Genomic DNA, 17,353 nt, shown 5'->3' with positions numbered 1-17,353 from the left:
AGGATTAACACTGGGTAGTATATTTGCATGTTTTCATAATTCACATCTAGTGCCTGGGAGGATCCAATTTAGAGATCCTTACTCATTCACAAGCTCTACTATTGAAACATCACATTACTATTACTGCATTTGTTAAAAAAATAAGCTATTCTCACTTCCTTTAAGGCAAAAATAATAAATCAAAGTAATTAGTTATCATCACAGACATGACAGAGCCAAATGCTGAAAGTTAACACTGGTTGAATTGTTAATAGACCTGGAGGGGGATCAATATAAACCTGTACATGTGACACCAGGCCCTGGTGATGTCAGTGCAATACATCAAAAGCTAATACAGTACCGTACTCTCACTGTGTGTACATTATTTTTCACACGTGTTATTATAGCTTCTGTAAGATTGCGTAATGGCATTCAGAACTCTTACCAATTTACTTGTTAGTTCGGACATTGATTTTATTATATGTACCGTTTTTTCTTTGGATCCCCATTTAACGTTGGCAGAAGCTACTCTTCCTGGGGTCCACAAAAAACTACATCTGAGTAATTGGAGATTCAAGGGAGTTCTGGCTCTGTATAATACAGTGCATTGCCGTGAATACGTCTTGAACTTGAGGACTGTGAACATTGGTGGCATGTATGGGTGTCTGAGCTGAATGTTATTTGATTATGCAGACAATCTGCAATTTTCATTACAGTCATTACAGTAATACTTCTCATAACTAAAAGAGAATCACTTAATCTCTCATCAACCTTCAACCAGAAAAGACTGGCATGCATGTTGATGTTAGCTCTATATGTGCAGTTAAGGGCAAGGCGTGTGCTCTATTTTCAGCCAGCTGCAGCTTTGCTAGGTCATTGTTTGCTGCACTTGACCATATTACCGGACAGTAATCAAGATGGGACAAGACCCGAGCCTGAACAACTAGTATAAATCAAACTTTATTTATACAGCACATTGCAGACATGGAATGCAACGCAATGTGCTTCACAGGAAAAACCAACTTAAATATTTACTACACAATAAGAGGATAAAAAGAATAACAAAAACTAAATGACTAAAAAGAACTAAGGAAAAGCAAAGCTAAAAAGGTGTTTTAAGATCTCTTTTAAATATGTCCACAGTTTCAGCCCACTGAGGATCTCTGGCAGGCTGTTCCAGAGGCTGGGGGCATAGTAACTAAAGGCTGCCTTTCCATGCCTCTTAATCCTAGGCTTTGGAATAGTTAAAAGGCCAGTACCAGAGGACCTGAGGGACTTACTGGGTACATAACTTAAAAAGTATGTCCGACATGTATTGGGGTACACAATTATGGATTGATTTAAAAAGCAATATAAGAATCTTAAAATGAATTTCTAAAACTCACAGGCAGCCAGTGCAGAGACCGTAAAAACCAGTGTAATGTGTGCTATCCGTCTGGTCTTGGTCAGTACCAGTGCAGCAGCATTCTATATGTTTTGCAGTTGACCAATAGCTTTCTTGGGTAGACCAAACAGGAGAGCACTAAAGTAGTCAAGCCTGCTTATAATAAAAGCATGGACGAGTCTCTCTGTATCAGCCTGAGAGAGAAATGGCCGCGCCTTGGCAATGTTCCTCAGGTGGTAGTATTTTCTCTGAGTTATGTTCACCATGAGTCACAAAAAAACTCAACCTGTCAAATAGGTCCTGAACCAATTTAGAATTGGACCTGAGAGGCCAACCCACCTCTCCAGTCTTTCCAGAGGACATCATGGTCAACAGTGTTGAATGCAGCACCTAAATCCAAGAGTACAAGGACGGAGAGCTGTTTGGCATCTGTGTTAGCGCTAAGATCATTTACCACCTTAACAAAGGATGTCTCTGTGCTGTAGTGGGCACGAAAACCAGATTGGAATTTTTCTAAAATACAGTTGTCACTTGATACACAACTTTACATTTGTGTCACCGGAGGATTTTAGCTACACTGATAAATTATTAGACTATTAGTGATTTAAATACTTGGATGTCTTACAACTTCCTCCAGCTAAATCAAGACAAGACTTATTGTTGGCGCCAAACCACAGAGAGAATCTGGCCGCATATTTTAATTAAAGTGGAATAAAGATAAAACACCAGATGAAAAGCTAGGTGTTATTTGAGCTTTTAGCTGTGGAGGAAAGTTTGCAGGTTTGCTTGCAGGGGTAGGATTAAATCAGGTCATCAATGGTTGTTATACATGCCAAGTTGATTTGTCTCAAACACATTCAGATTATGTTTAAATTTTACCTTGGCAAGCCAGATAAGAACAAATTCTGCCTGTTCAGGGGCAGAAGGACAGATTTGTACCTTGTCAGCTCAGGGATTTGAACTTGCAACCTTTTGGTTACTAGTCTAACGCTCTAACCACTAGGCTACCCTGCCACCCCGATCTTAGTGATCAAGTTAGAAAACGAGCTTGTCTGGAATTTCTAATTGCCTTGTTATACATGCCAAGTTGATTTGTCTCAAACACATACCCTCTTTTTATAAAAGACATACCCCTCCCCATCTTCACAACAACTTTGCCAATATGACTTGCCCATGATAATTGACCATCCAGTGTTATTCGTACTGTGCATAGGAGTTCAGCTTTCTCAACTTGCTCAATGGTCACACCCTTTATGTACAACTCCAGTTGAGGTTTAGGGCCTAGAGAATGTTTTGAACCAAATAAAATGCTTTTAGTTTGAGATTTATTTAAGACCAGTTTATTATTATTATTATTCACTCATTCTAAAGCTGACAATCTTTTATTTATTTTGTGAGCTCACCAAGCTCACTTTGGGTGCTGACATGTAGAATGTGGAATTGTCCAACCATGTGATGTCCAACCATGTGATGGCAAGTGATGTAAAGCCAATGTGAGTTTCTTCAATAACAATTTATGATCGAACATCAAAGGCTGCATTGAAATCTAACAATACAGCTTCAACTACCATCTTATTATCCATTTATTTTAACCAATCATCTGTCATCAGAGTCAGTACAGTACAAGTTGAGTGCTTTTCTGTATATGCATGCTGAAAGTCAGTAGTTAATTTGTTCTCTTAAAAGTAGCATTGTATTTGGTCAAACACAATTCTCTCCACCAGTTTAATAAGATTAGGCAGCAACTGATTGGGTAGCTGTTAGAGTCAGCAAAGGGTGCTTTAGTATTATTAGGCAGTGGAGCTCCTTTCTGACACTGAAGGGGGCTGCAAAAAGCCTGTTTTATCTCAAAGTGTGCGTCTAAAAGTATTGCTGCAACACTCCGGAGAGGGACTAATAAATGAACTTGTAGGATTGAGTTGTAACATGTTGTACCATGTCCTGTCCTGAATCTGACAAGTCCTTGTGGTCACAGTATGAGTCCCATGTTAGTACAGGCTGTACTGACCTTCTCTTCCCATTTGAGTTCCTTCGGGACCTCCCTTGTGCTATAATCTATGTGTACTGTACAGTTAGTCATGAAGAACAAGCATGTAATTGTTTGTACTTGGTAAAATGAGAAACTCCAGTATTTTGTCAAGAGGGCCATTTGATTCTGTTTAAGGCTCTGGACTGTTGGTTTAGATAAAAATGTTCATATATGAAGATAATAGAATTACAAAAAATAAATCTCACTAAAAGTACTGTCCTCTGGGACCTACTGTACAGTGTTCTAAAGCCAACTAATTGGCTGTAAACCTTTGGTCAGTAGCCAGCAGATTTGCCCTGCTTCCTGGCATCTGACACGGCTGTGATGCATCCGTCCTCCTTGGCCACAGCATTGACCACATTGAAGAAGTATTCGTAGTCTGTCACTCTGTGTCCAATGATCTTAAGGGCCTCTATCACAGACTGAGAGCAGACAGACAGAGTTAGTCAGGCTAAAAAAAGCACCACTCACTGTCCCTTACTCATCCCATTTTTAAATCATAATTTGACTGTATTTCTCTCAAAATGGCCATTACAATCAAACCAATATTAGCTATAAAATATATATATATATATATATATATAAATATATATACACACACATCACTTTGTCATCACTCAACAGCCAATTGCAGTGACATTGGCTGTCATTGATTTACTGAAAGGATAAGAACAGAGGAATTACCTTATCAAAGCCATTCTCAAACTTCACATTGTTGTTGCCATCGACGAACACTATGGGAGCAGCAATGGAATCTTTCAAACTCATCCCCAACCAAAGGTGGTTCATTATGGACTGAAAGGGGAGAGATTTGATGAGGCTCTATGTATCCTTTTCTAAAAAAAAAACATTTTTTTGCTGTGTTGAGAAGGAACGGTGAGACATGTGGTAGAAATGGGTTAAGACACCTGAATCAAGACTCACCAGGGCCATGGCGGTCATGATCATGCTACCCCCTGATCCCCCAATTACAAGGGTGTTTTTCCCAGAGCTGGAGCTTAGTATAGCTGGAGCCATTGAAGATGGAGGCTGTTCACCTGTGAGGAATGAGACAATGTAATATACACAGATATCACCCATAGACTTATACACAGATATCACCCATAGACTTATATAAGATATCACCCATAGACTTATATAAGATATCACCCCATGAAGACCAGTTAAAGGTTAGACAAGTAGTCCTGAGTGATACATTCATTTAAAACGGTTACTAAATTATAAAGTTTATATGTACCTGCACTCAATCTCTCTGCTCTAAAACAGAAGTCAGCCAGCTCGTTGTTGAGGATGATGCCTGTTCTACTGGAGTAAATCCCTGCACCAAAACTGGAGAGAGAGAAAAAAAGACTGTTAGCCTAGAGAAAAGAGTACACAACTCCAAAACCTGCAGTTTTAGCTGGTTTGTTTGCTGTCGAGACATTGGCCATATTACTATTTAGAAGGAGACTTTGTGTTAATATATTAGACAGTGTTCTATTTAGAGGGATGTGCTGTTCCGCATTTCAGTGAGGGTAGAGGCTCACATTTGGTTGATGGTACTTGTGACAGAGACTGCAGATCCATCTTCAGCCAGGACTGACACGTGTGTGGTCCCAAAGCGGTCAGGGGAAGGTGTGATGTTGTAGTAGGAGTCATTATAGGTACGGTTTTTACTGATCAATACCCTGATCCGATCAGCAAAGTCAGAGTCCACCATATACGATGCATCCTACATTTAAAAAAAGTATGATTTCACATATTAGTGTGTAAAAGTACAGAATACACTTAGAGAGCCAGTTTTCTTAGATCCTTACTTTTTTAGTGTTGAAAACAGGATCGTGAGCGCTCTTCCTCTGTCCGTTAGCAAATTTAGCTGCCTCTATGTAGCAGTGATAGGTCAGGACCTTCTGGTCCTCCTCCATGGACCTGGGGGTGAAATGGAACCCTGGGAAAGGTCAAAAACAGCCAGTCAAACCTCCACAACCTGGTGAAGGTACCTTTTGGAACTGTCCAATGATTGTGCACTACCATGATGACACACCATCAACACACATTAAACATAATGGTTACAAAACAATAGCTCTAAATTGTGGATATAGCTGTAGCCTGACTTGACTTGAAACACTTGGAGAAAGTGTTAACACCTAAGGTACCTTTAACAAGGTTGAGGATGAAGGCAAGCATGACTCCCCCTGCAGGAGGTGGAGGGATGTCCATCTGGTAATCGCCAAGAGGAACAGTCCAGGCATCCTCCACTCTGACTCTGAATGACTTCAGATCCTCCATGGTAAGGGTCCCACCTAAATGGGGAGACAAGCATGTCCATCCATGTTAGCAATCCTTAAACGGACAAGAAAATATAACAATCTGGAGTTTATTCATGGTTTCTGCCAGTTTAGGGAACTTCAACATGTCTCCTATGCCCAGCACAGTCTTGTTCTTGTGGCAGAACACCTCACTGAAAGAGCGGCATGTCTTTAATATACCATACCAACCACAAACAGAAAAAAGACCAGAGAACAAACATATGCATTATCATACATATGCAAATGCATTATCATACAGTGCTTTCCGGATGTTATCTGACTTATTTTTTTTTTACTTTAGTTTATTTAGTAAATATTTTCTTAACTATATTTCTTGAACTGCATTGTTGGTTAAGGGCTTTTAAGAAAGCATGTCACGGTAAGCCTGTTGTATTCGGCGCGTGTGAGAAATAAAATGCGATTTGATTTATTGGATTACAGTGATAGAACAGAACATTTGCAACTGTCAAACATTAGATCTCTGTCATTTCATTGCCATCTCCATTCTCAAATTATCCATGAGTATATGTGAATCCCCCTCTCCATCTGCTGGGGTGCCAAGGGCACATTCCCCACACATCTCCTGTGCTACTGCTCACACTTCTGTTCTGTAAGAGGAGGAAGAGAGATGGGAGGAGAGGAGCCGAGACGAGGAAATGCCTCTGCAGTCTGTGTCTGCAGTCTGTATTCAGGAAAGCCTCTGCAGTCTGTGTCTGCCGCACAGAATGTCAGTGGCACCTTAATTGAGGAGGATGGGCTTGTGATAATGGCTAGAGCGCAATAAGTAGAATGGTATCAAATACATGATTTCCAGCCATTATTATGAGCCGTCCTCCCCTCAGCAGCCTCCACTGGTCTACAGTCTGTACTCAGGAAAGCCTCTGCAGTCTGTCTGTGTATAGTACTGGCACAACCATACAGATGAGAACTTGATCTGAGCCCACAGACTACAGTGGAGGTGTCAATCTCTAAACAAGTTTATTAGCTTCATGCTAGGATAATAGGACTGGATATCTGGACTTTCTGACTGAAAAGTCCTCAGATACATGTACTGCACTGTTAACAACTTTGCTGACCTGACATTTGGACAAATGCAGTTTTAGCGTCTTTCTTTATATATATATTATTCTTACTTGTATTTATTCAGGGGATCCCAAATGAGACCAAAGTCTCATTCATAATTTACATTAAAAAATTAAGAAAAAAACAACAAGGTACAATTACAAATAAACCACTACAATCAAGCGAAACAAGTGCAATCCTCAATGACTTCATTTAACACCAGAGTCCTTAAGTGTATGAAAACTAATGTACACATTGAGTTCCTGTCTGTAAGTGTGAGTGAGATCTCTTACTACCAGAGTGATGTTGCTTTCACCAGGTTTCCTATGAGTGTGATGTTAAGGAGGGATCCCAGGAAGGGTGGCATAGGAAATCCTTCTCTGGCCAGTCTAATGGTGGGCTCAAACAGCCTGGCCCAGGGCAGCTTCCCGTACATTCTGTGAACCACCTCATACCCACGCAAATCTCCAGGAACGCCAATCCACTGACTACCTGCCAGGGTCCACACAAGCAAAAAGAGATGTTAAAGCTTGCACACACCGTACTGAATGTGGATTTAGCGTGTCTGCGCCGATCATTCAGCGTGCTGTGTTTTAGGGACCACCTGCTGTAAACGTCCGACTGACAACATTTTCACGCAATGATACATGTAAAATCATGCACACTCAGTAAACAAATTAGAGCTGGCACTCTGAACAGAGGTGCTAAGTAGGTCAGCAAACGCTACTGGACTGTATGGGCCCTAATACACAAACAAAAAGAGAGGTGTTACATCATGCCACATTCCAGGACAGAAAGGAAGAGTAGACAAGGGGTAGTGTTTGGTGTTGTAGTTTGCTCACATTTGATGTTAGAACGACTAAAAGGCATTACTCTTTCACCTGTCAGCGTTATTTGAATTTTAAAAATCTGTTAATTGTTGTCATACAATGTACACACATTGATACTGTATATGGATCCATCCATCCATTTTTTGGCAGGTCTAACTACCTGTGATAAATGTGACAGATGTTGGACAGCCCTTCAGCAAATCAGCTTTGAATGACTGTGGAACAGTCTCTCTCGAACTGAAGGTTTTCACCTTGCCTGAGGATAGATAAAGAGATGCATAGGTTATACAATTCCACCACAAACCTTATTGGCTAAACCCCACAGTAAAGTACCACAAAAGCAAAGACTATAAAAGAACAGACTCACCAGTTTTGTCCCTAACAGTGAATATGGAGCCTCCTCCCAGGCCCATGCTCTGAGGGTTTACCAGTGAGGTGCACAACAGAGCTGCAATGGCGCCATCTACTGCCGATCCTCCTTGTTGCAGTATATCTCTGGAAACAGCCCACATTACAGCAGAGGTTCCCAAACTTTTTTGTTGGCAAATGACCCCATTTGGATTTTTAAAATGTTTGCGACCCCACCTTGTAAAAAAACTTGATCTAATCAACAGCCAATGTTTACATTTTTTATTTTGGTCCTTGACAGTCTATTACAAATCAGTCTGACAGTACTTTCAAAGTTTTTAAATCTGAAGAAAGTATAGTTTGAAGTGACTAAAATGCACCAGAAAGGTATTGGGAAGTTCAGAAGATCATCATGCAATAATTGTCATCATCTGTATATAAAAGCAAAAGCTCAGCTACAATTAAAGAAATGTGTATCTGAATGAAAGTGAGCAGAGACTTTTTCCTATTTCTCCAGTTTAGCCTTTTGCCTCCAGCACCTTCACCAATCAGCCCTGGATGTGCGGTAGACTCTGCCTACTATACACAATACTAAAATAATAACTTCCATTCAAGTGCTAATAAAGGGCTTTCAAAGGATAGGGTCAAAAAATATATATTTTTAAATATTATGACACAGGTATTAAAAGCCTTGTGTCCTTTCTCAGTGTTAAACAACAGAGACAGTAGGGGGATCTAAGAGGCCATGGTGTCAACACAAAGCTTGCTTACTATGTAAACCCTGCAGAAATGCCCCATCACATAAAAGTAGGTTCAACTTTAAATGTGCTTACATCCTCTCTCCTCCAGTGTAGGCATGTTGGGTCATCTGGACCTCTACACTATTAGAAAAAAGATGCTATCTAGAACCTAAAAGGGTTCTTCAGCTGTCACCATAGGAGAACCCTTTTTGGTTCCAGGTAGAAGAACCCTTTTGGGTTCCATGTGGAACCCTTTCCACAGAGGGTCCTACCTGGAACCATAAAAGGTTCTCAAATGGGGACAGCTGAAGAAGTGAAGAGTGTCTTCATGCCTCATTTATTGCTTAAAATAAGAGATGTTCACATAACTTCACACGACTGAACAAGTAAGTGCATTGCTGATGAGTGACAACTCTTGGCAGGTGGTAGGGGAAATAGATGACCTATAACACAGAGACGCAAGCTGATCGTTGTGCGCTACCGGTTCCGCTAACAAAGCTGACCATTTTGTGTTGAGGTACATGTTTTTGCTGGGGGAGCTGACTATTGGCCATGCTTGCTAGGGGTTATATCAAAGGAATGGAAAGCTCAAACCAACTGAGTATATGCAAAAGTGTCAGTATGCTTAAAATACATGGGAAAAGTCACTGATAAAAAATATAACAAATACTTACTGTAGGCATCATTTTGGTAAAATAACACCAAACAACGCCTGTTCAATCAGACTACCAAATCCAATTATCATAGGTAGCCCATTAGAGCAGTGAAACTTTAGATAACATGTTTTAAATCAATTATAATTTATTATAACGAGCTGTACGATCGAGGCGACCGTATTCTACTTTACCTGCCAATGTCCGAGCAAAGTTTAGAGTCCGCAGAAACCGCCGCGTGCTTGTACGTGTCCTCGGAGCATCCTCGGTGGATAAATACGCCGAAGGCTAGTATGCAGAGACAGATTAATATTATAGCACCAAATAAACCGATACAGAGACAGCAACCAACATGCCATGGCTTATATATGGACATGCTTTCAAGAGAAAAACTTTTCCAAAAATACTATTCTCCGCTGGGCAGAAAGTGTTGTCCCGTTCCAAGAGCTCACCGCTTAGTAGTCAATGAGCCTTCATACTCCTCCTCCACCCCACTCGATCAAATTGTTGCACTTCTGAAGTGAAAGTGAACGTTGTTTCCCCTTGAGCCATACTGAAACTGAACAAAAATATAAACGCAACATGTAAAGCGTTGGTCCCATGTTTCATGAGCTGAAATAAAGGATCCCAGAAATGTTCCATATGCACAAAAAGCTTATTTCTCTCAAATGCTGTGCACAAATTCTTTGCATCCCTGTTAGTGAGCATTTTTCATTTGCCCAGATAATCGATCCTCCTGAAAGGTGTGGCATATGAAGAAGCTGATTAAACAGCCTGATCATTAAACAGGTGCACCTTGTGCTGGGGACAGTGAAAGGCCACTCTAAAATGTGCAGTCTTGTCACACAGCACAATGCCACAGATGTGTCAGGTTATGAGGGAGCTTGCAGGTGGCATGCTGATTGCAGGAATATCCACCAGAGCTGTTACCAGATAATGTAATGTTAATTTCTCTACCATAAGCTGCCTCCAAGGTCGTTTTAGAGAATTTGGCAGTACGTCCAACCGGCCTCACAACCGCAGACGATGTTGGGGACACTATGTCACCGCAAAATCTACAGGAAGAGCTAAAAAAATTCAACCCTATTGGGTGCTGCCATGGAGTTACATTAGCAGTGCCCATCCAACAAGGTCATTGACCACAGATAAAATGTCAAATCACGTTATATGTACCATAGCTTTGATTGGACTGATCATGTCAACATCATACTTTCAAAATATTAGCTAGCAAACTAGACAAGCAGTCATCATCATGAATCAAGTCGATAATCTACTGGCAAATCCTTTTCAAACCTGGTCATATGAAGAGAAATGATGAACAGAAATTATAGATAAAACATATTGGCCACTGGACATAAACATTTTACAACAAGTTGGAAATCACATATTCAACAATGAGTGGTTTGGAAGGAATCAGTGGCTAACTGCAAACGTTGCAAAGCAATCACTAGCCTGCTATTCAGTGGAGCGGGTGTGTGGTCCAAGTTTGGGTTTAAGGGTATTTTTTCCAAGCTTAAAAGGATAAACATTCAACACCATGGGCCAGAAAATGTTGAATACATTGGCCATGCTGTCAATCCAGCATGACTTCATGATTTAACCTTGTTTTTTCCAGAGTTCCCAGTTGTCTTGAAAGCACCATAAATCCAGAGAATGCCAGACTTTGATGACAAAGTTTGATGACAACATTTTCCCACATGAAGGACCTCTGAGCCACCTTCCTGTTCAAGAGAGCACAGCACAACAAGGTGAGTCCAAAAATGTATTGTATGCTGCTGCATAAATAATGTGATATGCCCAGGGAGATACGTTAATGGTAGCTAAGAAAGTAATATTAAGTGTATGTTGTGTAGTAAGCTGTTAGTAGCTCATGTGCCTCACCCTAATAATTTGGTCCATTTCCCCCTCATAACTTAGCCTACTGTTCTGACAGAATGCCCAATGAGGTTAAGAAGAATCCTAGAGTGTCAGCTAAAGACTTGCAGAAATCTCTGGGAGATGCTAACAACTCTGTTGACGAGTCTACGATATGTAAAACACGAAGCAAGAATGGTGTTCATGGGAGGACACCACAGAAGAAGCAACTACTGTCCAAAAAACCCCATTGCTGCACGTCTGAAGTTTGCAAAAGTGCACATGGATGTTCCACAGCACTACTGGCAAAATATTCTCTGGACAGATGAAACTACAGTTTAGTTGTTTGGAAGGAATACTCAACACTATGTGTGGAGAGAAAAAGGCACAGCATACCAACATCAAAACCTCATGGTGGAGGGAGCATCGTGGTTTGGGGCTGCTTTGCTGCCTCAAGGACTGGACAGCTTGCTCTATCATCAACGAAAAAACGAATTCCCAAGTTTATCAATACATTTTGCAGGAGAATGTAAGGCTATCTGTCCGCCAATTGAAGCAACAGGACAATGACCTGCACCAAGGCCTCCCACTCCTCTTTCTATTCTGGTTAGAGACCGTTTGCGCTGTTCTGTGATGGGAGAAGTACACTGCGCTGTACAAGATCTTCAGTTTCTTGGCAATTTCTTGCATGGAATTGTTATGCAGGTGAGTGAGGACCCAAAAGCGACTTAACAGAAACAGAGTTTATTCAAGTCCAAACAGAAAATAACAAATCCTGAATCCTTAACAGGAAATGTCCAAATGGGGATAACAGAAATCCTCTAGTTTGTAGAGGGGAATAAAGGATAAGCGGCCACAGACTGCAGGTCCCTTCGGGTAGGCGCAGGCCGTAGCTGACAGAGACACCTGCTCACACGCAGCATCTGATGAAGGCAAAACACGACAGGACGGAACAAGAACACAGCACAGCAAACAAGGATCCGACAAGGACAGAAGCAGAAACAGAGAGAGAAATAGAGACTTAATCAGAGGGCAAAATAGGGGACAGGTGTGAAAGAGTAAACGAGGTCGTTAGGAGAATGAGGAACAGCTGGGAGCAGGAACGGAACGATAGAGAGAGAGAGGGATAGAGAGAGGGAAAGAAACCTAATAAGACCAGCAGGGGGAAACGAATAGAAGAGAAAGCACAGGGACAAGACATGACAATATATAACAATACATGACAGTATCCCCCCCACTCACCGAGCGCCTCCTGGCGCACTCGAGGAGGAACCCTGGTGGCAACGGAGGAAATCATCGATCAACGAACGGTCCAGCACGTCCCGAGATGGAGCCCAACTCCTCTCCTCAGGACCGTACCCCTCCCAATCCACTAAGTACTGGTGACCACGTCCCCGAGAACGCATGTCCATAATCTTCCGGACCCTGTAGATAGGTGCGCCCTCGACAAGGACGGGGGGGGGGGGGGACGAACGGGGGCGCGTAGAAAAAGGCTTGACACAGGAGACATGGAAGACTGGGTGGACGCGACGAAGATGTCGCGGAAGAAGAAGTCGTACTGCGACAGGATTAACGACCTGAGAAATACGGAACGGACCAATGAACCGCGGGGTCAACTGTCGTAAGGGGAAGGTTACGAGTGGAAAGCCATACTCTCTGACCGCGACAATACCTAGGACTCTTAGTCCTACGCTTATTGGTGGCTCTAACAGTCTGCGCCCTATAACGGCAAAGTGCAGACCTGACCCTCCTCCAGGTGCGCTCACAATGTTGGACAAAAGCCTGAGCGGAGGGAACGCTGGACTCGGCGAGCTGGGACGCGAACAGAGGGGGCTGGTACCCAAGGCTACTCTGAAAAGGAGATAGCCCGGTCGCAGACGAAGGAAGCGAGTTGTGAGCGTATTCTGCCCAGGGGAGCTGTTCTGCCCAAGACGCAGGGTTTCAAAAAGAAAGACTGCGTAAGATGCGACCAATAGTCTGATTGGCCCGTTCTGCTTGACCGTTAGACTGGGGATGAAAACCGGAAGAGAGACTGACGGAAGCCCCAATCAAACGACAAAACTCCCTCCAAAACTGAGACGTGAATTGCGGACCTCTGTCCGAAATGGCGTCTAACGGAAGGCCATGAATTCTGAACACATTCTCAATGATGATTTGTGCCGTCTCTTTAGCGGAAGGAAGCTTAGCGAGGGGAATAAAATGAGCCGCCTTAGAGAACCTATCGACAACCGTTAGAATAACAGTCTTCCCCGCTGACGAAGGCAGACCGGTAATAAAGTCTAAGGCGATGTGAGACCATGGTCGAGAAGGAATGGGAAGCGGTCTGAGACGACCGGCAGGAGGAGAGTTACCTGACTTAGTCTGCGCGCAGTCCGAACAAGCAGCCACGAAACGGCGCATGTCACGCTCCTGAGTAGGCCACCAAAACCGCTGGCGAATAGAAGCAAGCGTACCCCGAACGCCGGGGTGGCCAGCTAACTTGGCAGAGTGAGCCCACTGAAGAACGGCCAGACGAGTAGAAACGGGAACGAAAAGAAGGTTACTAGGACAAGCGCGCGGTGACGAAGTGTGAGTGAGTGCTTGCTTTACCTGTCTCTCAATTCCCCAGACAGTCAACCCGACAACACGCCCTTCAGGGAGAATCCCCTCGGGGTCGGTAGAGGCTACAGAAGAACTGAAGAGACGGGATAAAGCATCAGGCTTGGTGTTCTTAGTGCCCGGACGATAAGAAATCACGAACTCGAAATGAGCGAAAAACAACGCCCAACGAGCCTGACGCGCATTGAGTTGTTTGGCAGAACGGATGTACTCAAGGTTCTTATGGTCAGTCCAAACGACAAAAGGAACGGTCGCCCCCTCCAACCACTGTCGCCATTCGCCTAAGGCTAAGCGGATGGCGAGCAGTTCGCGGTTTCCCACATCATAGTTACGTTCCGACGGCGACAGGCGATGAGAAAAATACGCGCAAGGATGGACCTTATCGTCAGAATGGGAGCGCTGGGACAGAATGGCTCCCACGCCCACCTCTGACGCGTCAACCTCGACAATGAATTGTTTAGTGACGTCAGGAGTAACAAGGATAGGAGCGGATGTAAAACGCTTCTTGAGGAGATCAAAAGCTCTCTGGGCGGAAACGGACCACTTAAAGCACGTCTTGACAGAAGTAAGGGCTGTGAGAGGAGCTGCCACTTGACCGAAATTACGAATGAAACGGCGATAGAAATTTGCGAAACCGAGAAAGCGCTGCAACTCGACACGTGACTTAGGGACGGGCCAATCGCTGACAGCATGGACCTTAGCGGGATCCATCTGAATGCCTTCAGCGGAAATAACAGAACCGAGAAATGTGACGGAGGAGACATGAAAAGCGCACTTCTCAGCCTTCACATAAAGACAATTCTCTAAAAGGCGCTGGAGAACACGTCGAACGTGCTGAACATGAATCTGGAGTGACGGTGAAAAAAAATCAGGATATCGTCAAGGTAAACGAAAACAAAGATGTTCAGCATGTCTCTCAGTACATCATTCACTAATGCCTGAAAGACAGCTGGAGCATTAGCGAGACCGAACGGCAGAATCCGGTATTCAAAATGCCCTAACGGAGTGTTAAACGCCGTTTTCCACTCGTCCCCTCCCTGATGCGCACGAGATGGTAAGCGTTACGAAGGTCCAACTTAGTAAAGAACCTGGCTCCCTGCAGAATCTCGAAGGCTGACGACATAAGGGGAAGCGGATAACGATTCTTAACCGTTATGTCATTCAGCCCTCGATAATCCACGCAGGGGCGCAGGGTACCGTCCTTTTTCTTAACAAAAAAAAACCCCGCTCCGGCGGGAGAGGAAGAAGGCACAACGGTACCGGCGTCGAGAGCAACAGACAGATAATCTTCGAGAGCCTTACGTTCGGGAGCCGACAGAGAGTATAGTCTACCCCGGGGGGGAGTGGTCCCCGGAAGGAGATCAATACTACAATCATACGACCGGTGAGGAGGAAGGGAGGTGGCCCTGGACCGACTGAAGACCGTGCGCAGATCATGTTATTCCTCCAGGCACCCCTGTCAAATCATCCGGGTTCCTCCAGTGAAGAGGGGACAGAAGAAACAGGAGGGATAGCAGACATTAAACACTTCACATGACAAGAAACGTTCCAGGATAGGATAGAATTACTAGACCAATTAATAGAAGGATTATGACACACTAGCCAGGGATGACCCAAAACAACAGGTGTAAAAGGTGAACGAAAAATCAAAAAAGAAATGGTCTCACTATGGTTACCAGATACTGTGAGGGTTAAAGGTAGTGTTTCACATAATATACTGGGGAGAGGACTACCATCCAAGGCGAACATGGCCGTGGGCTCCCCTAACCGTCTGAGAGGAATGTCATGTTCCCGAGCCCATGCTTCGTCCATAAAACAGCCCTCAGCCCCAGAGTCTATCAAGGCACTGCAGGAAGCTGACAAGGTAGTACAGGATCTTGATGGAGAGACCTGAGTAGTAGCGCTCACCAGTAGCCCTCCGCTTACTGATGAGCTCTGGCTTTTACTGGACATGAAATGACAAAATGTCCAGCGGAACCGCAATAGAGACAGAGGCGGTTGGTGATTCTCCGTTCCCTCTCCTTAGTCGAGATGCGAATACCTCCCAGCTGCATGGGCTCAACACCTGAGCCAGTGGGGGGAGATGGTAGTGATGCGGAGAGGGGGGACACTGTTAACGCGAGCTCTCTTCCACGAGCTCGGTGACGAAGATCTACCTGTCGTTCTATGCGGATGGCGAGTTCAATCAAAGAATCCACGCTGGAAGGAACCTCCCGGGAGAGAATCTCATCCTTAACCTCAGCGTGGAGTCCCTCCAGAAAATGATCGAGCAACGCCGGCTCGTTCCAGTCACTGGAGGCAGTAAGAGTGCGAAACTCTATAGAGTAATCCGTTATGGATCGATCACCTTGACGTAGGGAAGCCAGGGCCCTGGAAGCCTCCTTCCCAAAAACTGAACGATCAAAAACCCGTATCATCTCCTCTTTAAAGTTCTGATACTCGTTAGTACACTCAGCTCTTGCCTCCCAGATTGCCGTGCCCCACTCACGAGCCCGTCCAGTAAGGAGAGATATGACGTAGGCGATACGAGCTCTACCCCTTGAGTATGTGTTGGGCTGGAGAGAGAACACAATATCACACTGGGTGAGAAACGAGCGGCATTCAGTGGGCTACCCAGAGTAACACGGTGGGTTATTAATTCTGGGTTCTGGAGACTCGGAAGCCCAGGAAGTAGCTGGTGGATCGAGACGGAGATTGTGAAACTGTCTTGAGAGGTCGGAGACCTGAGCGGCCAGGGTCTCAAGGGCATGACGAGCAGCAGACAATTCCTGCTCGTGTCTGCCGAGCATCGCTCCCTGGATCTCGACGGCTGAGTTGCGAGGATCCGTAGTCGCTGGGTCCATTCTTGGTCGGATCCTTCTGTTATGCAGGTGAGTGAGGACCCAAAAGCGACTTAACAGAAACAGAGTTTATTCAAGTCCAAACAGAAAATAACAAATCCTGAATCCTTAACAGGAAATGTCCAAACGGGGATAACAGAAACAAAAACACGACAGGACGGAACAAGAACACAGCACAGCAAACAAGGATCTGACAAGGACAGAAGCAGAAACAGAGAGAGAAATAGAGACTTAATCAGAGGGCAAAATAGGGGACAGGTGTGAAAGAGTAAACGAGGTCGTTAGGAGAATGAGGAACAGCTGGGAGCAGGAACGGAACGATTGAGAGAGAGAGGGATAGAGAGAGGGAAAGAAACCTAATAAGACCAGCAGGGGGAAACGAATAGAAGAGAAAGCACAGGGACAAGACATGACAATATATGACAATACATGACAGGAATAGCCTTCATTTCTCAGAACAAGAATAGACTGACGAGTTTCAGAAGAAAGCTCTTTGTTTCTGGCCATTTTGAACCTGCAATCGAACCCACAAATGCTGATGCTCTAGATACTCAAATAGTCTAAAGAAGGTCAGTTGTATTGTTTCTTTAATCAGAAAAACAGTTTTCAGCTGTGCTAACATAATTTAAAAGGGTTTTCTAATGATCAATTAACCTTTTAAAATGATAAACTTGGATTAGCTGACACAACGTGCCATTGGAACACAGGAGTGATGGTTGCTGATAATGGGCCTCTGTACACCTATGTA

At 43.9% G+C, this 17,353-nt stretch overlaps 1 pseudogene across 1 annotated transcript; it reads right to left on the bottom strand.

The window, feature by feature from the left end:
* Positions 1 to 923: 923 nt before the first annotated feature.
* LOC123998670 lies at positions 924 to 9,710 on the bottom strand (annotated as a pseudogene). The gene is made up of 11 exons (XR_006832312.1): positions 9,508 to 9,710; positions 7,940 to 8,067; positions 7,733 to 7,828; positions 7,039 to 7,234; positions 5,528 to 5,832; positions 5,189 to 5,319; positions 4,919 to 5,103; positions 4,630 to 4,721; positions 4,317 to 4,429; positions 4,077 to 4,187; positions 924 to 3,814 (listed from the first exon to the last, which is right to left on the bottom strand). The product of XR_006832312.1 is annotated as a glutathione hydrolase 5 proenzyme-like (transcript).
* Positions 9,711 to 17,353: the final 7,643 nt, after the last annotated feature.

The sequence above is a fragment of the Oncorhynchus gorbuscha genome, linkage group LG16, assembly GCF_021184085.1.
Source record: "Oncorhynchus gorbuscha isolate QuinsamMale2020 ecotype Even-year linkage group LG16, OgorEven_v1.0, whole genome shotgun sequence".
Taxonomy (NCBI): Eukaryota; Metazoa; Chordata; class Actinopteri; order Salmoniformes; family Salmonidae; genus Oncorhynchus; species Oncorhynchus gorbuscha.
Note: the sequence above shows the minus strand (reverse complement) of the source record. Positions and strands in the feature narration are given on the sequence as shown.